This window comes from Oryctolagus cuniculus, chromosome 13 (assembly GCF_051225735.1).
Source record: "Oryctolagus cuniculus isolate XC-2025 breed Fujian yellow rabbit chromosome 13, ASM5122573v1, whole genome shotgun sequence".
Lineage (NCBI taxonomy): Eukaryota > Metazoa > Chordata > Mammalia > Lagomorpha > Leporidae > Oryctolagus > Oryctolagus cuniculus.
The window spans coordinates 21,496,021-21,519,563 of record NC_142879.1 but is presented as its reverse complement, the minus strand read 5'-3'; the positions used below and the strand labels follow the sequence as shown (position 1 = coordinate 21,519,563).

General features: G+C 42.1%; 1 protein-coding gene and 1 pseudogene across 15 annotated transcripts in view; both read right to left on the bottom strand.

Annotated features, from left to right (window-relative positions):
* Window positions 1-23,543, bottom strand: part of SRGAP2 (SLIT-ROBO Rho GTPase activating protein 2) — a 282,651-nt gene that overhangs the window by 152,805 nt on the left and 106,303 nt on the right. The gene's annotated exons all lie outside the window — the stretch shown is intronic.
* Window positions 22,316-22,669, bottom strand: LOC127483524 (translation machinery-associated protein 7 pseudogene; annotated as a pseudogene).

Genomic DNA, 23,543 nt, shown 5'->3' with positions numbered 1-23,543 from the left:
TTGACACTTGGATCCACATATTCTATAGAAAAACTTATGAACAAATGTACAATTATATTTTCATTTTTTTCTTCTCTAATTAAGATGTCACCAGAAATCCCACAAGTAATTATAGCACATGACAAACATACAGAGAGGAAAAAAAAATACACACAGATGTGTTAGCAGGTTTTTAAAATAAATGAGGCCTTGGAAGATGACTGAGGCAGACAGTCTGGCTCACCCCTGGTAATTCATTCTAGAGAAATAAATACCTGACTGTGCCAAAGTGGATGACGTCACTTAGAAATCCACACACTTATTTTCAAAGCCGTAACCACCCCCTTAGGAGCAGGCATCTCCCTGGCATCAGGCACAAGTGAAGAAGCTTGATCTACAGCCAGTAACTACTCCTGGCTGGCAAACAGCACTTAAGAATGCCAAGTACCAACAAGCCACTGTGAAGAAGAGGAGCCATAAGGCTATCTCCCCTTCCTGAATACGTGTTCCTGGGGAAATGAGTCCCCTTACATGGTTCATGTTAATAACATGAAAAGTACAGTTTCTGTGAAACTACATGGCTAAATGGAATGAAGTCAGCATAGTCATTAGGTCGGCCGCATGCATCATTACCACCTCGCACATGCTACTCTGATATCTATCTTGCCTTTATTAGGAGGAGGTCTCTTAAGAACAGGGTAGATTTGGGAATAGTAAACACCTATCACTGAGAATGGGTGGCAACTTAATCAGTATGGACTAATAACAGACGTCACTGCCCTGGAAGGCCTATCAGCATTGAGCATAGTGAGACTACGATTCATTTAATGAATAGCCTCTGTCAATCGTGCCCAATGAACGGCTGCAGTATGTATCTTGTGCTCACTGTCTGGGTGGCTGCTGAGTGACCAAATTGGTATGCCCAATGGCTTATGTGCTCTAAATTATAACATATTATTAACCAGGTTGATTATTGACAAAACTTTAAAGTGCTGGGTGGTATAAGAGATGACCTAGTCAATTTCCAGGTTAGTAGGTCAAATTATTGAGTTCAGGTCCTTAAGGAGTCCAGATGAACAATGAACGGCCCATCCCGGCAATGTGATACTCTATGGAAAGCACCGTGAACTATGCTCAAGACCCAAATTTAGCTCTGTCACTTACTAGCCAGGTAACCTTGAGTAAGTCACAAATGTACTCTGGGCCTCAAAATTTCTCCATCTGTTTAAAAAAATAAAATGGAGATAGCAGCCCTGCTCTAATTCATGACTTTTATGAAAATCAAGTCAAACAAGGTGATGATCATAAAAAAAAAAACAACTTTGTAAACAGGAAAGTGTTGTACAACAAAAATCAGCAACATCATCATTTCTTACCACTATAACTATTATTATTACTCAACAGCCCACATAATGAAATCATACCCACAAAACAAAGTGGTTAGAGTTATGTCTATCAAGACAAATGCATCTTAAAATTCCCACGTCTTATTCCCCAGTTTTACAGTGAACTTGTTTTATAAATTTCCTACTTCAGCAGTGCACTAAATAGGACTACATTTTGTTGCTATTAAGCTATCATCCAATTCTCTGGAAATTCCCTAACGCAGTGAATCTCCTGCCTGATGTAGCTGAGACTTCAAAGGGAAGACTTTCAAAGTGTAAAGAGAAAAGCCAGAGGGTACAAAAAATAGAAGAGTGGAATTTCTGAGCTAGAAGGGACTTTCAAGATGGTCCAGAGTTGAGACCAAACCTATCATTTTCTCAGTGAGAAGTTAAGGCTCCGGGAGCCTGAGGTCACACAGATAGCGGCAGAGCGCGGCAAAAACCCAGGTCTCCTGACCAGCAACCGTTTTCTTATTTCATTGTGGTAGCTGCTCTATTTCAACCAGGAAGGCCTTAGCACTTAGAAAGGCCTGGCTCTGAATGGGTTAACAGTCAGTGCTCAGAGCCCCAGAGCAGAGCTATTCTAAGGCAACACATAACAGGAATACCAAGGGTCCATGAACCCAGAGGGAGCAAAACTACCGGTGCCTAACGGTGCCCGGAAAGCATGTTGACACACTGCATGTGGTTACACATGAAAGGCAAGTGAATAGGAAAAGCAGTTTTGAATCAGACCCCATTCTAATTTGGGACTGGCTCTGGGCACCTAGTAGAGGGCTGGGCCACACCCCAGCCATTGTAAAATGACCCTTCAGTGCCTTCCATTCTATTCTGTGGCCTCAGTTAACCCCTTTTCTGCCTTCATGGGGGCAACAACACACATTAGAGCACATGTGTGGTCTGAAGACTTAAACAGCTGGGTTCACAAGTCCACAAAAGAGCAGTTCCTGTAAGTGTGACTCTAGGACCCCAATCACCCTGCATCAGAATCCCCAGGAGTGCTTGCTTTCAACACGCATTCTGTGCTCCTCCAGCAGAGATTCCAATTCACTAGGGGTGGAGCTATGATCAGAAATCTGCATTTTAAATAAGCATCCCCACATAAATAAGACCAAGTGTCTAGTAATAATAATAGATAGCATTAAAAAAGAGAGAATGATCCAACATGAGAAGCAGGCCACACAGCAGACTCATACAATGACAAAAGCCCTACATAGCACTCTGACCTCAGAATCAGCACTTAAGGCATTCTGATCTGGCTGAAAAGCCCCTCAGGGCATTTCAGGCGTGGAAAGCCAAGACACTGTGGAAAAAAATGATCTACATGAAGGATCTCTGTGAGTGAGATCCCAGTGGAAAGAAGGAGCCATCAAAGAAGGACGTACTTTTCTCTGAAGGGAGGAGAGAACATCCACTTTGCTTATGGCCCTGTCTAAATAATGACAGAGTTTGTGAACTCAAGAGGCTTCCATAGCCTTGGCAGCTCATGATAAGAGCCTCAGGTGATCACTGACATCGTAAATAAGGGTGTCAATTGTTAAATCAACAACAGGAGTCACTGTGCACTTATTCTACATGTAGGACCTCTGTCCTTAATGAGCTGTACTATGAGAATTAATGGTAAAATTTGTCTTCAAACAGTACTTTATTTTTTGTGTGTCTGCGTAGGTGCAAACTGTTGGAATCTTTACTTAGTATAGAGTTGATCTTCTGTATATAAAGATAATTTAAAATGAATCTTAATGAAGAATGGGATGGGAGAGGGAGGAGGAGGTGGGAAGGTTTGGGAGTGGGAGGGCGGGTATGGGGGAAAGAACTGCTATATTCTAAAAGCTGTAACTATGAAATTTATATTTATTAAATAAAAGCTTTCTAAAAAAAAGCATCCCAAGTAATTGTATGCACACCAAAATTTAAGAATTAATGCTTGGGTTGGCACAGTTGTTAAAGTAGCCATTTGGAGTGACCATATCCTATCCTGGAGTGCCTGAGATGGGATCCCACCTCCACTTCTGACCTTGAACACCCTGGGGAGCAGCAGATGATGGCCCACATACTTCGGTCTCTGGCACCCACATGAAGACCCAGAATGAGTTCCAGCCCTGGCTTTTGTGGGCATTTGGGGAGTGAACCAATGGATGGAAGATCTTTCCCTTTGTGTCTCTCTGCCTTTTGAATAATAAAATGAAAGTAAATTTAGAAATTTTAAAAAGAATCAGTGCTCTTAAAGCAATGTTTTTCAACTTGTCAGATACAACCTACTAGTAGGATTGGGAAAAAAAGTTTAACTTACAGGTCCTCTACTAGCATTTCTCAAAAAATAAATGAAAAACAGAATAACAGAACAAAATGGAAAATAACAGCACATCATATAGAACAAAGATATGTATTGCTTAAATGTGGTTCTCATGTATCGAATAGTAGAAATGCCTGGGTGTTTCCAGCTTGCAATATAAAATATGGTGATTTTTAAAATACACACACAAAGTGGTGTATGATCAAAAAGCTGAAAGTCACTACTCTAAAGCAAAGGTCCTAAATTTTGAATTTTACAAACCCTAGTCCCATTTGAGAATCTAAAATTCTCCTCTAAGTACTGTCTTCTGAGGGAAGGAGGAGAGGACAAAGAAGAATGTATGTATGCAAACACCACAATTTGCATATGAACCCTGGGGATCCCTGAACTTCTGGGAGCCTGTCCCCTAAGGATTTCTCTTAAGGACGGTTCCTACAGTGTCTGGTCACAGCGTCTGTGCCAAGTTTTGTACTAAGACTCTGTAAAAGACTGCCAGTATCCTCATTATGAACCTGTAAGATAAGTGGTCCCACCATGCTGATTCTCTTCCTCTTATAATCAGAGTAGAAACGCTAAAGTTAAACAATGTTCTACAGAACACGGGAGCAAGCTGTTGGCAAATTCCAAGAATGAGGATTCTGAAAGCAATGGTAGTGGGTAGATTGTCACTGCTTCCCAAGGAAAATACTCCTTGCCTACAGGAGTACTTACATATTCCCTGCAAGAGCAGGCAATGGGACTGCCCTCTTTGTACCTCCACTGACAGTCAACATCTGTTTCATTCCCAAGTTGCTGATGTCTTTGACCTATTAATGTGCCACAAACACAAAGGCCCGGCTTCCCCTTCTCTGTAGAACCGAGAAGACACAAATTTATTAGTTCTGGATGAAAGATTCAAAAAGGACATAGAGCAGCCGGCGCTGTGGCATAGTGGGTAAAGCCACTACCAGCAGTGCTGGTATCCCATATGGGCGCTGGTTTGAGCCCCAGCTGCTCCACTTCTGATCCAGCTGTCTGCTATGGCCTGGGAAAGCTGTAGAAGATGGCCCAGATGCTTAGGTCCCTGCATCCACGTGGGAGACCTGGACGAAGCTCCTGACTCCTTGCTTCGGATCAGTGCAGTTCCGGCCATTGTGGCCATTTGGGGAGTGAACCAGCGGATGGAAGACCTCTCTCACTCTCTGCCTCTCCTTCTCTCTCTGTGTAACTATGATTTTCAAATAAATGAATAAATCTTAAAATATAAATATACATTTTTTTAAAAAGGACATAGATGATTAGAAAAAGACCAACAACCCCAGCTTAGTTACCAACATGTTCTCTCTCGATGGTTAAGCCCATCAGCACATAGACAGTGAAAATGGAGTCAAAGATTTTAGAAACCAGCCTTTGCCAAGTGAGCATACAAAGATGTGATAGAAAGCAGCAAGGTATAAGGAGGAGGGTGGGGCAGGGAGAGATGGAAGAGCTGGGGATGAAGGGTCAATGAGTAGGCAGAGAATCAAACCCCACAACTTTTCTAAAATTTTCTTATGCCTTTCAGTAACTGTGTTTTCATATGGTGGAAATTGGCACATCATCTAGGATGCTTTAGGCCCATCTGTTTCTTAACTTAAGCTGTAGGCAAGATTCAGAACAGCTGGAAGCAACAGCACTGACCAGGTTATATGTGTCTGGAGGAAAGAAATGAGTGTGTGGGATTTAGACAAAGAGGGTTAAATGAGGCAGAGAAGGGAAATCTGGAAACCATCCCCAGACAGAGAGGAGAAAATGGCCAGGTCAGAGTTCATGCAAAAGAGCTATCAGGGCCCAGAGCATCTGAGTGAAGAAAGCCAAGGAGAAAAGGCAGGGGTGTCAGAACGGAGAGCGAGCGAACAGGCCAGCAAGTGGCCTAAAGTGCTGCAAGTCTGGGTGTCAATGAGCAGAATGCTTCACCTCTAAGAGACCAGATGAAGATCATCCAAAGGTCCTACATCAAGCAGATTATATGAGTTGCTGGTACCCAGTCTGCACAGTCATGACTGACAGCTGAGATGCACACTGGATCCTCGGTTTCATAAATGCAAAAGAGTTGATGATGAACAGTGGGGAGAATGTGGGAGAAGTAGCCTTAGGAAAAATTGGCAAGGGTCCTGATCTGCAATTGGGCTTGCCCAAAGTCAAGGATGGCCCAGGAATAGGGAGAAGTGTTCACAGGATGGTTGTTGATGCATGCTGTTTGCCTGTCCCTTGGCTCCAACATTCATTCCTGCTGAAGTCCTTACTTAATCTATGGAGAAGCAGGCATCTCGCTCTTCCTGAGACTGTTCAATCACTAGTCAAAATGAAAGACTTGGCAATGAGAAATATCAATCAAGATCCCATTCTAGAGGGGAAAAAATTAATACAACCAGAAATAAGTAAACCAAATTGTATTTAAAATGAATAACACAACCTCAGTGAAGTTAGCCAACTAGTTTTTGAACAGTTTTGGGCCTCAAGACGGAAAACAAAAAGTACTATAAATCAGTATTAAAATCTAGTTAGTAGTCTTTTTCTGAGGCACAGGTTAGCAATTCTGAAACTAAATTCTGTATACTCTAAGACTAAACAAGTAAATGAATATATTATCGTTAATAGCAGCCAGATTTCTTACTATTCAGAGAACAGAATTATAAATATGAAAAGGGGAGGAAATTCAATAAAATGTGATGTTGGGTTTGGACTGGAATTAAATTATTGCTGTGAATGTACAGTCTTTAATACAGGTGAATATAGACAGTCCCTAGCTTAACAGTATTTCAACTTAAGATTTTTTAACTTTATAATAATGTGAAAGGGATAGGCCTTCAGTAGAAACTATCCTTGGAATTTTTTATTTTGGTCTTCTCCTGGGTTCGTGATATGTGACAGGACATTCTTTAGCAATGCTGGGCTATAACAGGGAACCAGAGCAACCAGTTAGGCCCACAATCATGAAGGTAAACAACCGACACTCTACAGATAGCTGTGTTCTTACGCTAAGTGTTCAATAGGTTAAGTGTATTAAATGCACTTTCTTTCTTTTTTTTTTTAAAGGTTTATTTATTTGAAAAAACAGAGTTACGGAGAGAAATCTTCCATCTACTGGTCAAATTCCTAAATGACTGCAAAGGCTAGAGCTGGGCCAATCCAAAGCCAGGAGCCAGAAGCTTCTTCGAAGTCTCCCAGGGGGTTGCAGGGGACCAAGCACTTGAGCCATCTTCACTGCTTTCCCAAGCACATTAGCAGGGAGCTGGATAGAAAGTGGAGCAGCCAGGACTTGAACTGGCACCTATTCGGAATGCTGGCGCTGCAGGTGGCTGCTTTACCTATTATGCCACTATTAAAAACTATGCCCCTATTAAAAACATTTTCAACTTAATGGGCTTATCAGCACATCATTTCATCATAAGTTGAGCATATGTATATAGATAGAGAAATAAGAGAAAAGTGTGTGTGTGTGTGTGTGTGTGTTTATACATCCATCTACTCCTTCTGTCTTATGAGAAAGACTATAAATAACAGTAGTCCAGGAATTTAGCATCCACAGTTTCTAAAGAGCCTTCCCCACTAAAAGCAACCAGGGCTCTTTTGCAAGGAAAATGCAAGATGAGCGTGGAACATCTTGTGCCAGAAAGTAAGGATGTACTCAAAGAATTATGGGACTCCAGTATCTAAATATGGGGCAATATAAATATTAAAATAAAGATGGTAATAAATAATAAATAAGTTAAGGATCCACAAGTCTACAGTGATATAAACAACCAACCAGACCAGAAAATGTGAGCAGTAGAAAACTTCTTCCTTGTTACAATTCCAACAGATAACTGTAGAAGGAAAGATGGAAACTGGATAAATGACCATCTGATAAATATTATAATTGGTTCAAGCAAGATTTTTTGAATTATTACTATTTTCTAAAGATTTATTTATTTATTTGAAAGACTGAGTTACAGAGAGAGAGGGAGAGAAAGAGATCTTCCATCCACTAGTTCACTCCCTAAATGGTTGCAATGGCCAGGAATGAACCAGGCCAAAGTCGGCTTCTTCTAGGAAGCAGGAGCCCAGCCACTTGGATCATCTTCTCTGCTTTCTACGGTGCATTAACAGGGAGCTGGATTGGAAGTGGGGCAGCTGAGACACAAACCGCACCCTCATGGGATGCCAGTGTCGCATGTAGTGGCTTAATCTGTTGTGCCACAATGCCAGCCCCTCAAGCAAGAATTATTAATGGATGTTAAAACTAGTGAGCATAGGCGTTGAAGAATACTCATTATGTACATGCTCTCAGAGTATCTCTCCATAATATATATACATATATATATGCATTATTTGCATTATATATGCATTTACAATATATGCATTAATTGTAAAGCACAGAACAGAATAACTTTATGGTCCAGAAATCTGGCAGATAACATTTTAACCTGAAATACAAAAAAAGACTTGAACTCATTTCACATTAAAGGAGACTAAAGCAATAAGACAACTGATTGAACTGCATAATCTTGGACTTTCTTTTACCAATAAAGATATTTTTAAAATTGAAAAAAATCTGAATGTTTATAGATTAGATAATATTATTGTATCAATTTTTATGTCCTCATTTTGATAACTGTACTGTGATTATGTAAGAGAACATCCTTATTTTTAATAAATACACACTTAAGTAGGTATAGATGTCTATGACTTAATCTCAAGTGCTTCAGAAAAACAAAATGTTTATGTGTGTGTTGTATATGGAAATAAAAAAGTATAAAGCAAATTAGTGATATGTTAATATTTTGGAACAACTTGGGTACAATGGCATATGGACATTCTCTGTACTATTCTTATAATTTTTCTGTAAGTTTAAAATTATATCAACATAAAAACTTTGGAGGGAAATGAAATCTTTCTCCCTTCTTTCCTTTGGAAACTTCCTGTGTGCTGCTTTGTGCCATCTTTTTCATATAAACCTTCTATATTCCACAAGGCACCATGAGCCTCCTAAGAACAGAGGTGGGTCCTGCACCTCTTTGTGACCCTAGAACTTGCACTGAATCTGTTGATCATTGTTGATGATGGACATGAATCCAAGTATTCATAGGTGACTAAAAGAATAACTCAACAATTCTGTCCCTTGAATTTGATCTCTTATGCCTTATCAAAACACATACACATACATACACAAAATATTTCCCACCTTAAATGATAACCTCCATGAATGAGAATGCTGCTTTATTCTTCTGTGTATACAAGTATTTAATTCCTAACACAGCTCTTGGCATAGAATAAGTATTCAATAAATGTTGAAATAACTGAACCTCACATACAAAGATTAATGTTTACAAAAACATTCTATACTAATGGACAAAATAGCCAGGAGTGAATACAAGGGTGTTCTTAGCCCCCAAAATAATCATAATTTGTGATTTAACAAAGATTTGCATTCAAGTCGGTTGTCTCTGGGCTAATTAGAGTGGCTCAAAAACATGCCTGGATCTCAAAAGTTCCTTTATCCCCTATTTGATTAAAAGGCAAGAACCTTCCTTTTAAAAAGTCTTCTTTATTTGGCACCAAGTCAACCTACTAAAGATACATTATATATATATGGAAACATCATGACTTCCCCAACAATGTTGTAAAGTAGAAGTTTCCTAAGCAGTCATTATCTGGCTGGAAACAGCTATGTGCGCTTGGGGTCAGGGAGATGGGGTTGAAGAAGCAGTAGCACTGTTGTCTTTATAAGCTATGCTGTCTTCAACTGCCTCCAGTTGACGTATTAGAGACTTGGCAAAATCACCATTGAGAAAGTGCAGGAATAAGATTAAAGTCCAAGACAAAGTCCGTATCAACATCCCATTAACTGGCAGGTATATCATAAGAATCTGAATCGCTTCAGAAGATACTAATGGGAAAGACTACACTGTGCACCTGCATGCATGCGTGCGCAGGATTTTGCTGTAGGGAAGGGAGCATATTTCCCTCCACTACCAGAGAAAACAGAAACAAGGAAGAAGCTGACCAACCCAGACCATGTACAAGAGGGCAGGAAGTAAATACAACCTGAGGAACTGAACCTTCCCTAACCATGTCAGCCTTCTTCGTCCCCACCCCACCCGCCCCCCAACTCAATAGCCTGTGCTTTGTCTTCTAAGCAAATCCATCGGAAGCATCATTTCCACCTGTACACTGCAGAGTTGATTCTGTACAACTTCTTCCTCTTGCTAAATCCCCAAGATGCTGCCTATAAATTCAAAGAATTTCAAGCATCAACAGAAGCCCCTCCCCCACCCATAGAACTTAGTTATGAACATCTGTTGTTTACAAGGGTTCAGGCTGAGAGCTGCCAGACTCGTTCTGCAACCCCTACTTTAACGCAGAGGCTGCCAGAGAGGGATGTCTGAATTTCATGCAAGGATGCCCTGTCCTGACAGCTTAAGCAGAAATCGGCAAACACAGCTCAGCATCCTACCGTGGAAGATAATCCTAGTTTGTTCGATTCATTTCTAATCCTGGTTCTTTAACCATCTGTACCCAAAATATGTTAAGCAGCAGAACTGTGCTCGCTGAGCCTCCCTGAATTTAAAGCCTGAGGGACAATGATAGTGACGGAATACATGCAGGAGAGCAGAAAACACAATCCCGTTTCAAGTCTGAAAAACCCACCCCTGCCGTTTCCTCCTTCTCCCCCAAATCCTTCCTTAACACTGAGCCTTTTCCATCTGACCGGTTCTCCTCACAGTGCGTTACTTCAGTGCAGTGCGGGAGTTAGATAGGAAAGTTTGTGCTTCAATGAACTTGGGGCCAAATCTAATTGAGAACCTAACCGTGCTTGTACCTTTCCCTGAGACCCTCCTGAGCTCTCCACCAGTCCTCCCTTCCCAGTGTCTACTGGAATCTGCTGTCAATGGAGTCCTATTTTTAGATTCATGTGCCCGTGTGCACATGTGTTCTTATTATTCTCTCAGCCTGCCTGATGTTTCCCTTTTCAATTATAAAAGTCTGTGCAGCAGAGACTGTCTTTCCTTCTTATCTTGTAAACCCTTCCATTTAACACAGTCAACTCCCAGTAAGATGACATGGCTTGTGCTTTTAAAAGAGAACTGGATCAAAGTCAATTCATCTAATTGGCTGCGAATTCCTGAGAATTAAAGATTCCAAGCACCAGCCACACATCGCTTCCTGTGTCTACTATGGAATTATTGTGGGGCTTACAGGAGCAGAGAAAATGATTACTATCAGCTCCCCAAGCCCCAGCACCATTGTCAAGGGACATGATCACCAGTGGCTTTGCTCCATGGAGCTAAAAGCCTGAGGTGGCCTTCTGACATTCCAGGGCCAGACCCTGGGAGACACCGAAAACTTGCAGGAGTCCCCAACATCCTCATCAAAGCATGCTTTGCTTCTGACTCACCCTCTATCACTCCATACTCTAAAAGGGTGATATAAAGCTATTTATGAAGACGCACAGGACCTTCCGTATGGCCTTATGAAACAAACAATGCAGTAAATGACAGTTTGTTATGCTCATGACTAAAGTTTATACTGCACTGCCCTGCTGGTCTCAATGACAGACATTGCAGGAGGCCAGGCTGCAACGGCCTTCTTTGTCTATCCAAGTCACAATTGAGACCTGTAGGCTTTAACACTATACTCACCCTTATGGAAAACCCAACAATTTGGCAATAGGGCTAACTATTGACACCCAGAGTTCAAGGAAACCAGAGGATAGGTGTATGACAGATTTCCTCCTCTTGATGATGAGAAGTCTGGATCTAAAAGCAACACACGGGGGTTGAGCTACCTGACACTCTGCAGAACAAAATATAACTGCTGAGTTTTTTACAGGGATTGATCATACAATTAATATAGAGTCACATAATTACATTGCCTACCCAAGTAAGCCATACCATAGAAATCTGGAGGGAGGAGAGTTTGTCTTTTGTGAAAGTGTACAGTGGTTTCTACAGAATATGGTAACTGACATAATATTATCTATTCAGGTAACTGGCTAGGTTAACTCTGCACAGGGAATAACTAATGAACCTAACATTTTATCTGGTATACCTGTGCTCTGTCCCAATTCTTGAAGGAGCACTGTCATAACAGACTCACATATATTAATTCAATTCATCAGCACAACAGCTCTAGGAGGTTGGTACTGTTATCTCTAACATTTTGCAATTGGGAAAACTGAGGCAATTAAGAAAATTCATCTAGGGGTGGGCATTGTGACACAGCAGATTAAGCTACGCTGGGGATGCCTGCATTCCATATCAGAGCGCTGTTCCTGTCCCAGCTCCTCCACTTTGAATCTAGCTTCCTGCTAATGCTCCTGAGATATAGCAGATGATGGCCCAAAATACTTGGCTCCTGGCTTTGGCCTGGCCAATTTGACTGTTAACAAGCATTTGGAGAGTGAACCAGTAGATGAAAGATCTCTCTCTCTCTCTCTCTCTCTCCCCCCCCCCCCCCCTCTTTCTCTCTGGCTTCTGATTCCAGCTTCTTGATAATGCAGGTCCTGGGAGTCAGCAGTGATGGCTCAAGTAGTGTAGTCCCTGTCACCCACATGGGAGACCTGAATTGAGTTCCTCACTCCCGGCTCTCACCCCTCCTCACTCTGTTTCTCTCTCTTTCTCTCTCTTTCATATAAATAAATACATTTTAAAAATAAATAAAATCACACAGCTAGTAAGTAAAGCAATCCATGATTGTAGAACCAGGAAATCTGGTTCCAGAACCTGTGATCCTAACTACCATGCTCTTCTCCCCTGTGTTAGTAATGATTATATCAGCTACTATTTGACTAATAAGTTACAGAGCCAGTACAGTGCTTTGCATAGATTATCCCTAAGTATTACTCTCCACATTTCATAGATAAAAAATGGAGGCCAGGCCAGTGCTGTGGCATGGTGGGTTAAGTCAGGGCCTGCAGCGCCAGTATTCCATACAGGTGCAGATTCCAGTCCCAGCTGCTCCACTTCCAATCCAGCTCTGTGCTAATGCGCTGGGGAAAGCAGTTGAAGATGGCCCAATCCTGGCCTGGCCCAACCCTGGTTGTTGTGCCCATTTGGGGGGTGAACCAGTGAATGAAAGATCATTCTCTGTCTCTCCTTTTCTCTCTCTCTGTAACTCTACTTCTGAAATAAATAAGTCAATCTTGAAAGAAGGAAGGAAGGGAGGGAGGGAGGGAGGAACAAAGAAGGAAAACTGAAGCCAAAAGGATAAGGGGCTTGCTCAAGGTACACAGCTCTGAGTGCAAGAGACAGATGAAATGAGGTTTTTCTACTAAGTCACAACATTTCCCAGAGAGCTGTCAACTGAATGCTTTGTATGTTCCAAAGAACGGCCCCTGCCCTGTCTTGCTGATCCACAAACTGCCTTCTAGTGTCTCTTTCATTCTGCCTTACTCACCTGTGAGGAGCCCTCCCAACTTCATTTGAAATGGACCCAACCCCCACCTAAGGTCCTGTATGGACTAGGCCAGCAGAAAACCAACAAGGGACCTTGGGTTAGAGTATAAATAAAAGCAGCTTGAGCCATGGGGAAGGGAAGCCAACCCTTGCTCAACACCAGATGCTACATCTGGGTAAAACCTTCCTCAAGGGAACAAACAGCTCCCAACTATGCCCGAAATGAATGAATGACGCACTGGTCCCAGGAAGTCAGGGGTTCTCCCTTCTGGCAACTTCATGCTGCTTCTTACTTCCCTCCTCAAGGTCATCCCACACTCAAAGAGGAACTTTCTGGTCCTCCACCCTTTTCTGATTTGCAGGCTCAGCTATAACATTCTCCATGGCCAATTGACTCTGTGTTTTTCAACTGAATGCTTTCCGGTTGAAACTGATGAACAACTTAGAACTCAATTCCAAAGGAAGACTCCATCAGCAAGAGGTGACATAACCCGAGAGACTGTGTACCATCAAAAACTAGGCCTAAGGCCAAGAACATGGGCTGTACAAGAATTTCTCCTTAATTAATTTTGTTCCTAACCTCCCACTGAAAGGAGTATTGCAGGTTGAATGTCTACCAGATTCTTGAGCTACCCGGGCCTGCTCCCTCTGATTCCTTCCAATAGTAACATAACTCCTAAACATTCAAATAAGCAGATTGACTCTCCATGTGTACCTCCTGAATATACTGTTAATTTATTATCTATCCCATGCCCAGCTCAATGTCTGATATGCCTATATAAATCCCAAAAATGTGTAACTACAGAAATGCATACACAAACATCTTTTCAACTCCTTACCACCCTGCAATCTAAGTACCATAGACCATATAAAGAAGATCTCCCCCTTTTTTCTCTGTAAACCCTTACTGTTGAAAATCACAAACTTCTCCACAGCCTCAACCACCACCATTCCACAAATATGCCCATATCGCTACTAGCAGCCCAGATCTATCTTTAGCCCTGCATATGGCCATTCATTTTCTGTTGGTTACTGGAAATTTCAGCTTCAATATCCTTCCAGTACCTTAACGTTAAGGTCCAAAAACCAAATTTTTCATATTCTAGTTCTTCAAAAACAACTCCTTCTCCTAAGTTCTGTATTTCTGTTAAAGGCACCATGAATTTACTAGTCACCCAAGTCCAAAAGAAACTTCCACGGAACTCTTCTTTTGTGCTTCCAAGTTCACTTGAAACCTGAATCCCATCAGTCAGCAATTCCTGTGGAGTCTTCCTACACACCAGGTGCTCTCCATCTGTCTCTAGACTGTAAGCTCCAGGAGTGCAGAGGGCAGTATCTGTCTTGCTTGGCATGTGTCTGGCACAGGGTCAGAGCACAATACATATTTGCTAAATGGACAGTAGGATAAATTCCTATTCTTTTCATTCCTATCATCCCACCCCAATTTAGATCCTTATTATCTACAGCAACAACTGGTTTCCCCTTCTCAATTTTCTTGTCATTTAGCAAACCATCAACCAGGTTAATCTTCCTTAAGCATTATTCATACCTAAGCTTGGAAATTAAGCTATTCAAATGTTCAGGGGTTTCCAGTATCTACTGCACAGAGTCCAATCTCTTAGTCAAAAGTCAAGGCCCTCCACGTTATGATCCTATCTATCTCTGCCTAATTCCTCCATATACTGGTTCTCCCAGCCTAACCAGTCTATTCACTGTACCTCAAAGGCTTTGCACTTTCCTGCGGCTGTGCCCATTCTGCCTAGAACACCTTCCCTTCTCTATCAAGAACTCGTCCATTTTCTTGCCGTCTGGCTCAAACTCCACTCCTCACTGAAGGTTCCTTCCATACCAATTGCGTGTCATCTGTATAGCACATATTTGATACTTACCTCAAATGGTGGTATAGTAAAGATCTGGGTTCTGATACTCAGCTCTAATTTCTCCCTTCCTTGATAATAAATTCATGTGGCAAAGAACCACAACATTTACTTCTTTGCACTCTATCCTTTAAGAGTTTAGAACAATGCCTTTAAAAGTTTCACACATATTTGTTGAGGAGAGAACAAAAAGCTGGAAGAAAGACAGAAAAGATGTTTACTGTGGGTTAAAAAATAGCATAAGTTCTCTAGAAAGAACGCAGCAGGATAGCACTGTAGAAATAGCCCTCTGAAAACTCAACAGAAAATAAAAAGCTACCTCAAAATAAAACAAAGAAATGAGCTATTAAAAGTAGGAGATCAAAACCAAGTGAGCTACAACTGAAAGGTAATTCACAGCAAGTCTATGTAGAAGAAAAACAGCCGACAGATTATCAATTAGAGCCCTGCTGGGCAATATTAACACAGACTCCACTTAAAAGAGACAATCAAAGGCTAGGCAACTAATAGGAATACATTTAGACTCTTCAAGGAGCCAAAGAAAACGCAAGAACATCTTCCCAGGGAGGCTTCCTACCCTCATATAATATTTTATCTCCCCTCTTTAACCAAGCTGACATTAGCAGAGTCCTCCAAAAGTCACAGGGACAGAGGAAGCCATATTAACCATTTTAAACACAGCAGAATATGACAGAGTCAAATAATCACGTCAGCTCTATCTGCGGCATCTCTCGCTCTTTCTCTGGAGGAGGAGAAAGCGCAGGAAAGGGATGGGACCCTGAGGTCAGACTGCTAAGGAGTCAGAGCTGTGTGGGCTTTAATGAGGATGTTTGCACTGAGCACAGTGTGGGAGAGGACAAAAGGTGAGCAGGAGCAAAGCAGAATAGGAAGCAAAGCCAAAGAGTGACAAGGTAATGGCTTCCAGAGAAAGAAGCTGTCCAAGAGAAGATGAACAAAGCAGCTCGGCAGCAATTGTCCCTCGATGCAGTCACTTAAAGCTGTAACAAAACACCCAACTTAGCCCAGTATGAGCAGCTGAAATCCAGCCAGGGTAAGAAACTAGTTTGGAAAACAGCAGGATGAATTTACGTAGACTGCCTTTGGCCTTGGCCAACCTGCCCTATCCCAAGTTGAACAGTGTCAATGTCCCTGAGACGTGTCTGCCCAGAGCTGCTGCTGGCAGCTGCTCTCTTGGCAACTCAGGGAGACAAATTCGTGGCATTGCTGGGCCAACAGCTGCTACAGCTCCGGGGGAGGTGATGAGTGCCCGCTGAGATGCTCTGGGCAGAGAATGAACTATTCTAGGACCAGTCCTAGAGTCAGCAAAATTGAGGCAACAGTTAAGTAGCTGAATGAAAATACAGTACAATTGTGGCTCTAGGGACCCAGGACACCAAGAGCCCTTTCTCTGTCCCTGCTTCTTTGACTTCAGTTTATTCTTGCCTTTACATTTGGCCCCATCTTTTCTATTTCCAAGGGCATAGCTTCAGTTTCAACCCACATTAACCTCACCACTTTACTGCCATCCATTCTTAACAGGCCCTCCTCCTTGCTCCAACTGATAGTATGCATTGTTGCCATAGCTACCTTTCCAAAGCATGGTCATAATTATGTTCCTTGATCAAAAATATTCAATGACTCTAACATGCTTTCAGAATAAAGCCCAAACTCTGTCACCTGACATCCATAAACCTCTGTAATCTTCTGGCTCCTACCAATGCTTCCAGGTTATTTACTATCACATTTATAATTCCTGTTCTTCAGCAAAACAGTCAAGTTATCCACCAGTCTTGTTTTTCTCACTTCTGTGTCTTTACTCTGTTCTCTCTGAACCCAAGGATTCTTCCCATATCTTTTTATTCTCTCCTTCTGTAACCCCCACAATGTCTCTAGTGTACTAAGCTTATAGGACCAGTACCTAGAATGGGAACTTTTTTTTCTTTGGACAGGAAGAGTGGATAGTGAGAGAGAGAGACAGACAGAAAGGTCTTCCTTTGCCGTTTTTATCCCACAATGGCCGCCACGGCCGGCGCCCTGCACTGATCCAAAGCCAGGAGCCAGGTGCTTCTCCTGGTCTCCCATGTGGGTGCAGGGCCCAAGTACTTGGGCCATCCTCCACTGCACTCCCGGGCCACAGCAGAGAGCTGGACTGGAAGAGGAGCAACCAGGACAGGACCGGCTCCCAACCGGGACTAGAACCCAGGGTGTCAGCGCCGCAGGCAGAGGATTAGCCTAGTGAGCCGAGGCACCGGCCTAGAGTGGGAACTTTTACTTTTCCATTTCCCAATCACTGAACTTCATCTGCATAAAGCCTGGCCCAGTTCCCCAACCAGAAGAAATCTCGCATCTTGGTGCACCTGTGTGGCTCTTTGTATGGATATGTAGTCATGGGCATGCAGACAAATGCACACATGGATAATGTGGCAGATGCTATTGGTGGTGTCCCATTAGGTTTCCCCTCTACATTAATGAGAACTCTGCTTTCTAATCAACCAGAATAATAACCACATTTTCCAGCCTCCCCTGCAGTTCAGTGTAACCATGTAAGTACATTTTGGACAGCAGGATAAGAGCTGAAGAGATCTATGTGCCACTTGCAGACTGTTCCTTTAAAGAATGTGTACCTGCCCCTCACTCTGTTGTTTGTCCAATGGCTGGAATGGGGACATGGTGGCAGTGAACATTTTGGGTCATACAGACAACATTCTAGGGATGGCATAAAGAGATTGACACAGCCCTGGATGGTTAACACCCAGGCTATTACATGAGAAAGAAATCAACCTCTATCTTGCTTAAACCATTAATATCTGGGACCTTTCACAGGAGCCAACCCTTCATCTTGACCAAATCAGACATGCCTGAAATGCCCTTCCTGAGCCAAAATGTTGGTCTTTGAAGCTTGGCCCAGTGTTACGGCCTGCTTCAGCAGCATGGCTGTCTCCGTGCAGCAATGCTTGTGTTGTGCAAACATTTGACTAGTTGGTTGTCTTTTGTAATACAGAAATGAGCGGAAAATGCCGTGGCCAATATTGCATTGAAAAGCAGGGTCTCATCACAGTATTAATAAGACATGGGTATAAATCATGAGCCATGTTGAATCTTCAGATCCTCACTCAACTTAAGCAGGCAAGGTATGAGTTCAATCGCAGAGAAAAGAAAATTAAAAATAAGGTACAAAATGCTGAAAATACAACATGTGAATATGATTCAAAATTTTACATATAAATACTTATAATAGGACCCAGCTAAAACTGTAGTTAGACATTTCACCATCTAACTTCTACAAACATTTTAAGGAATAAATTACATACAAAAGTTTATGTCTCGTCTCTTCTATTAGGTGGTACCACATGAAACTGCCACTATGTGAGCATTTTTGAACTATAGAAAAACAGTAATTTCTAACTCTAAACTCTAAATGATTGAAAATCCCTGGGGCTGGGGCTCATTTTAGTCATCTTGGCATCTCTCACAATGCTTTATACATGAGAAAGTATCAATAAGAAATTGCTGGGATTAACTTTTAAAGATCTACTACAAACACTTCTAGTCTATGAAACAACACTATCCTAACATAACTTTTATCCTTTTAACTGCCTTAAAAAAAGTCTCTCTTAGAGTTAGTATTATGGTACAGTAGGTTAAGCCGTCCCTTGAAATGCTGATATCTTACATTGGAGAGCAGGTTCAAGCTCTGGCTGTTCCACTTCCAATCCAGCTCCCTGTTAATGCACCTGGGAAGGCAGTTATAGATCCAAGTGCTTGGGTTCCTGCCACCCATGTGGGATACCAGGCTGGAGTTCCTAGCTTCTGGTTTCAGCCTGGTCCAGGCTTGGCTACTATAAACATTTGGGGAGTGAATGGGAAGATGGAAGATCTTGAAACAAAAAAATCTTATTAAAAACAAACAAAAAAAACCTTTCTCACTTTAGGTAACTTCACTACTCTCCTAGTAGTAACTTTCACTACCCTCTAACACTGGGTGTCCCCTAAGCCTTGAGCTTGGATTTTGTTCTCTTTTGTTTTCCTGAGTTCATATATTTTCCTATATTCCACAATTAATTTTTTTAAAGATTTACCTACTATTCATTTGAAAGTCGGAGTTACACAGAGAGAGGAGAGGTCACCCATTTGATGGCTCACTCACTCCCCAACCAGCCACAACGGCCAGAGCTGCGCCGATCCGAAGCCAGGAGCCAGAAGCTTCCTCTGGGTCTCCCTCACAGGTGCAGGGACCCAAGCACATGGGCCATCCTCCACTGCCTTCCCAGGCCACAGCAGAGAGCTGGATCGGAAGTGGAGCAGCCTGGACTTGAACTGGTGCCTACATGGAATGCCGGCGCTTCAGGCCAAGGCATCCTGGCTATGCCACAGCGCCAGCCCCCACAATCACTTTTATACCGAGGATTCTTCCAGCTATCCCCAGTCAAACCATCCTACCTCAGCAGTACAGCTCCACCTGGATGCTTGCAGGTTCCCATGGCCATAAACCCAACATGCCCAAAGTAGGATCACCATCCAAAACAGATCTTCCCTCAACAATCCCACATCTATTACAGGAGCCACAATTCTTCTATTTCAACAGATTACAGACACTGGATGACTTTTGATTATTATGGTTCATTACTCAGTCAAGTCATCTTGTCCTGTCTAGTTTCTTAAATACTTCTTGAATACATGCCTTCCTCTCCATCAATCATTTTTTTTAAATTTTTTTGCTATGACATTATGTGATAACCCCTAAAACTCTCCAGGTTAGCCTTCTCTAGCATAAATATTCATTCTTTCACCACACTTTTCTTCCTGTCTCTCTTACCATACAAGAACCCAGAGGGCTGACTACCACACTACCACATCAAATCTGATTTCTCTATTAGGTGTCAAGGAGCCATCATTTGGGTTCATTCTACTTATGTAACCATAACTTCTACTACTTAAAAAAATTTTTATTTATTTATTTGAAAGATAGAATTGCAAAGAGAGAGGAAGAGATGGAGAGATCTTTCATACACTGGTTCACTCCCCAAATGACCGCAACAGCCATGGCTGGCCAGGCTGAAGACAGAAGCCTCTTCTTGGTCTCCCACATGGGTGCAGGGGCCCAAGCACACGGGCCATCTTCCACTGCTTTCACAAGCACATTAGCAGGCAGCTGGATTGGAAGTGGAGGAGCCAGGACTGGAACTGGTACAGTGCTGTGGAGGTAAAGCTGCCGCCTGCAGTGTTGGTATCCCATATGGGTGCTAACTCGAGTTCTGCTGCTCCACTTCTGATCCAGCTCTCTGCTATAGCCTGGGAAAGCAGCAGATGGCACACGTCCTTGGGGCTCTGCACCCTTGTGGGAGAACCAGAAGAAGCTCCTGGCTCCTAGCTTCAGATCAACCTAGCTCCAGCTGTTGTGGCCACTCAGGGAGTGAACCAGTGGAAGGATCTCTCTCTGCCTCTGCCTCTCTGTAACTCTGCCTTTCAAATGAATAAATAAATCTTAAAAAAATCTATGTTCTCACATTTCTATTAAAGCCCTTTTCACATTATATAATTTTCATGCCTCTTTTCCCTGCTAACCAGAAATCCCAGAGCTTATCTTAGTCCCCATAGGAATCAACCCAGAGCACATTTTAAAGACTCAGACTCAGTAGATATTAAAAAGGGGTTTGTTCAGTAAGTAGATTGTTACTCAGGATAAGATCAGACAGGACACTACTGGAGTAAAGCAGTCATGATATGACAGCAATAGAAGTGGAGAAGTCCCCCTCTTCTAGGTTCATGTACCACTGTGTACTTTCCCTCCACAGCACTGACTCCAACTTAATATATATATCTAATTGTGTGATTTGCCCAATGTTTTCTTCCTTGTTCTATTTTAAGAAGAGACAGTGCTTGTTCCCTGCTATATTCAAGACCCAATGAAAAGAGGTCAAGGGATACACAATGGGTATTAGTTGGATGAATGCATAAGCATCTTCTCTCTCCCCTTTTTTATTTTATTTGAGAAGCAAAGAGAAAGAAAGAGAGAGAGAGAGAGGTCTCTCATGTGGGTGGTAGGGATTCAATTACCTGAGCCATCACCTGCTGCATCCTAGGGTACACATTGGCAGGAAGTTGGAGTCAGGAATGGAACAGAGACTTGTATCCTAGCACTGCACTATGGGATGCTGTACCAAAACTGATGCACCAAACTCCTGCCCTAGAACCTGTTTAATGAAGCTGGGTCCCACACTAGCCCCCATACCATCTTACCACCAAACATTCCTTCACCCTCTCACTTGTACATACTGTTCTCTCTTCTTCACAAATCTACCTTTGAAGTTTAATCTAAGTCCCTCTTACTTAATGAAAACGCTCATGAGTATTCTTGATCCTTTACCTATCTCTGATCTCTTATCAGAACAATGCTCTAGAGAACACCAATGATCTCTTAATAAGTTTACTACTGCTTTATCCTCTACAGTTTCCTGTATTCAAAAACTCTTCTCCCCAACCAGATATGACCCCCCTGTGGATACACACAATAAACTTCACTTGTGTATTCCAACACCTTATTCAACTGAGCACAAAGTTGGTCCAATAAATATTCACTGGTTATTGAAAAGAAAATGACAGCAGGTGCCAGCTTTACCAGAAGGGAAATAAATTCTTCCAGCCTTGAAGAAAAGAGTGTTTCTTGCATATGATTTTAATCAGAACCATTCAGATGACTTAGGAGACTAACATATCTCTACCTTAATTCGTAATAAATATGTCCTTAAGCTGAGAATATGATATAGTACTAAAACTCAAATGTTATTTTAAACTTAAGGGGAGCTTACTAACAGAACAAATCCAACTTTGAATCATTTTCTAATGTAAATGATTCCTCCCTCCAGTCTTAATTTATCACACACTAAAATAACATTTTATTATCAGATGATTCTCTTATCAGAAAAGAATAGAACTTGGGAAAGATAAGGGACTCTGAGGGAGAAAACCTCGGGAGGAAATCTTCCTGCTGGCTTGTGTTGAGTGTTAGCAGGATGACATTCTCATTCCTAACCTCCAGACATTGCTCTGAGTTGGTTTGTAAAGGACAATTTGCACACCATTTTTAGAGCAATAAAAAAAAAAGGATAAAATAAAATATTTTTGGTATTAATTCTTTTTTTTTTTTTTTTTTTTTTTTTTTGCCTTTCCAATGCCATGGTTTAATTCCAGGTGACACAGAATTTGGAGAGCAAAGAGCAGACTCTGGAAGGGTTCTCAGCTGGGTTTACTTTAAATTCACAGCTGGGAGTGGCTGAGTGAAAACAACTAAGACAGTGAGCTACAGTACAGTGGGGTTTATTCCCCTTTTTACAAAATTTTATTTGTAAATGTACAACAGGCTCCAAGTTAACACTTAACTCTTAACGCTTCATTCTAACTACGGGTGGCATAAGATGTTACGGCCAGGAATCGAGATGTTTAGCTAGGAATGCAATCAAGGGCGTCATCACTTCAGGCACAAGGAACAGCTTACTTTTTGCCAGATTTCTTAATTCCACCTGTGGCCAGGGGGCCCTTCCCCGCCGCCTTCGCTTTTAGCTCCTCGAGTTTCTTCTGCTCCTCTTTCTGTTTTTGCTTGAAATACTTATCTTCCTCATCCATCTCCTTGGCCTGCTTCTTGGGTTGTTTCAGGGGCTTCTTCTTGCCACCTTCCCGGCAGGACATGGCGCCTGCCGCCCCTTCCCCAGACCATGGTATTAATTCTTAAATTCACTCATTCCTTTACCCAATCTACAACATTTAATCAGTAACTACTATATACCACATATTAAGCTAGGCACTGGGGGACACTAAAAGATGACTCAGACAAACATAATATAAGGGAAGATAAGTCAAACAATGCTGAATGCCCTAAGAGAAGACCAAATAAAATGTTGTAAGAATTCAGAAGCTGAAGGGCATTCTTTCTTCTAGAGGGGAGAGTATATGAGATGGGCCTTTCTTCTTGAAAGAGCGAACATATGAGATGGGCCCTACAACACAGATATGGCTTAGACATGCAGAGATGTGAAGATTAGGCACAGAAATTCAAATAACATGATGGCCACAACCTACTGGAGTGAATGTTCTATTTGGCTAAGGTGAGGTAGAACAGAGACAAAAAATAACATTGGAAAGCTGGTTAAGGCCAGGTATGCTAGAAGGGCTTGAAGACTAAGCCAAGAAGTGTGCATCTTGCTGAATATAGCAGCACTTTTCAAATTTCAACATGTACACAAATCACATGGGGATCCGGCTATGGTAGGTCTGGGATAAGGCCTGAGAGTGCATTTATAACATTGCAGATGATGCTAAAACTGAGAGACGACACACCCTGGAGTATCAATAACTTAACTGATGGGAACTACTCAAAGTTCTGCATAGAGAGATGCCTGATCTCCAATCTGAACATAGTAGACCATGCAGACGGGAATGGGGAGAAGCTATAGACTGACTGTGGGCCTCAATGTTCCTGTTCACCAGCAGCAGTTGGGAAGATTTTACACTGGCCTGTTACTCAGGGCTCATTCCCAGAAATTCTCGTTTAATTGGTCTGGAGTGTGGCCCAGATTTCAATATTTTAAAAAAGTTCTCTAGGGAATTCTAA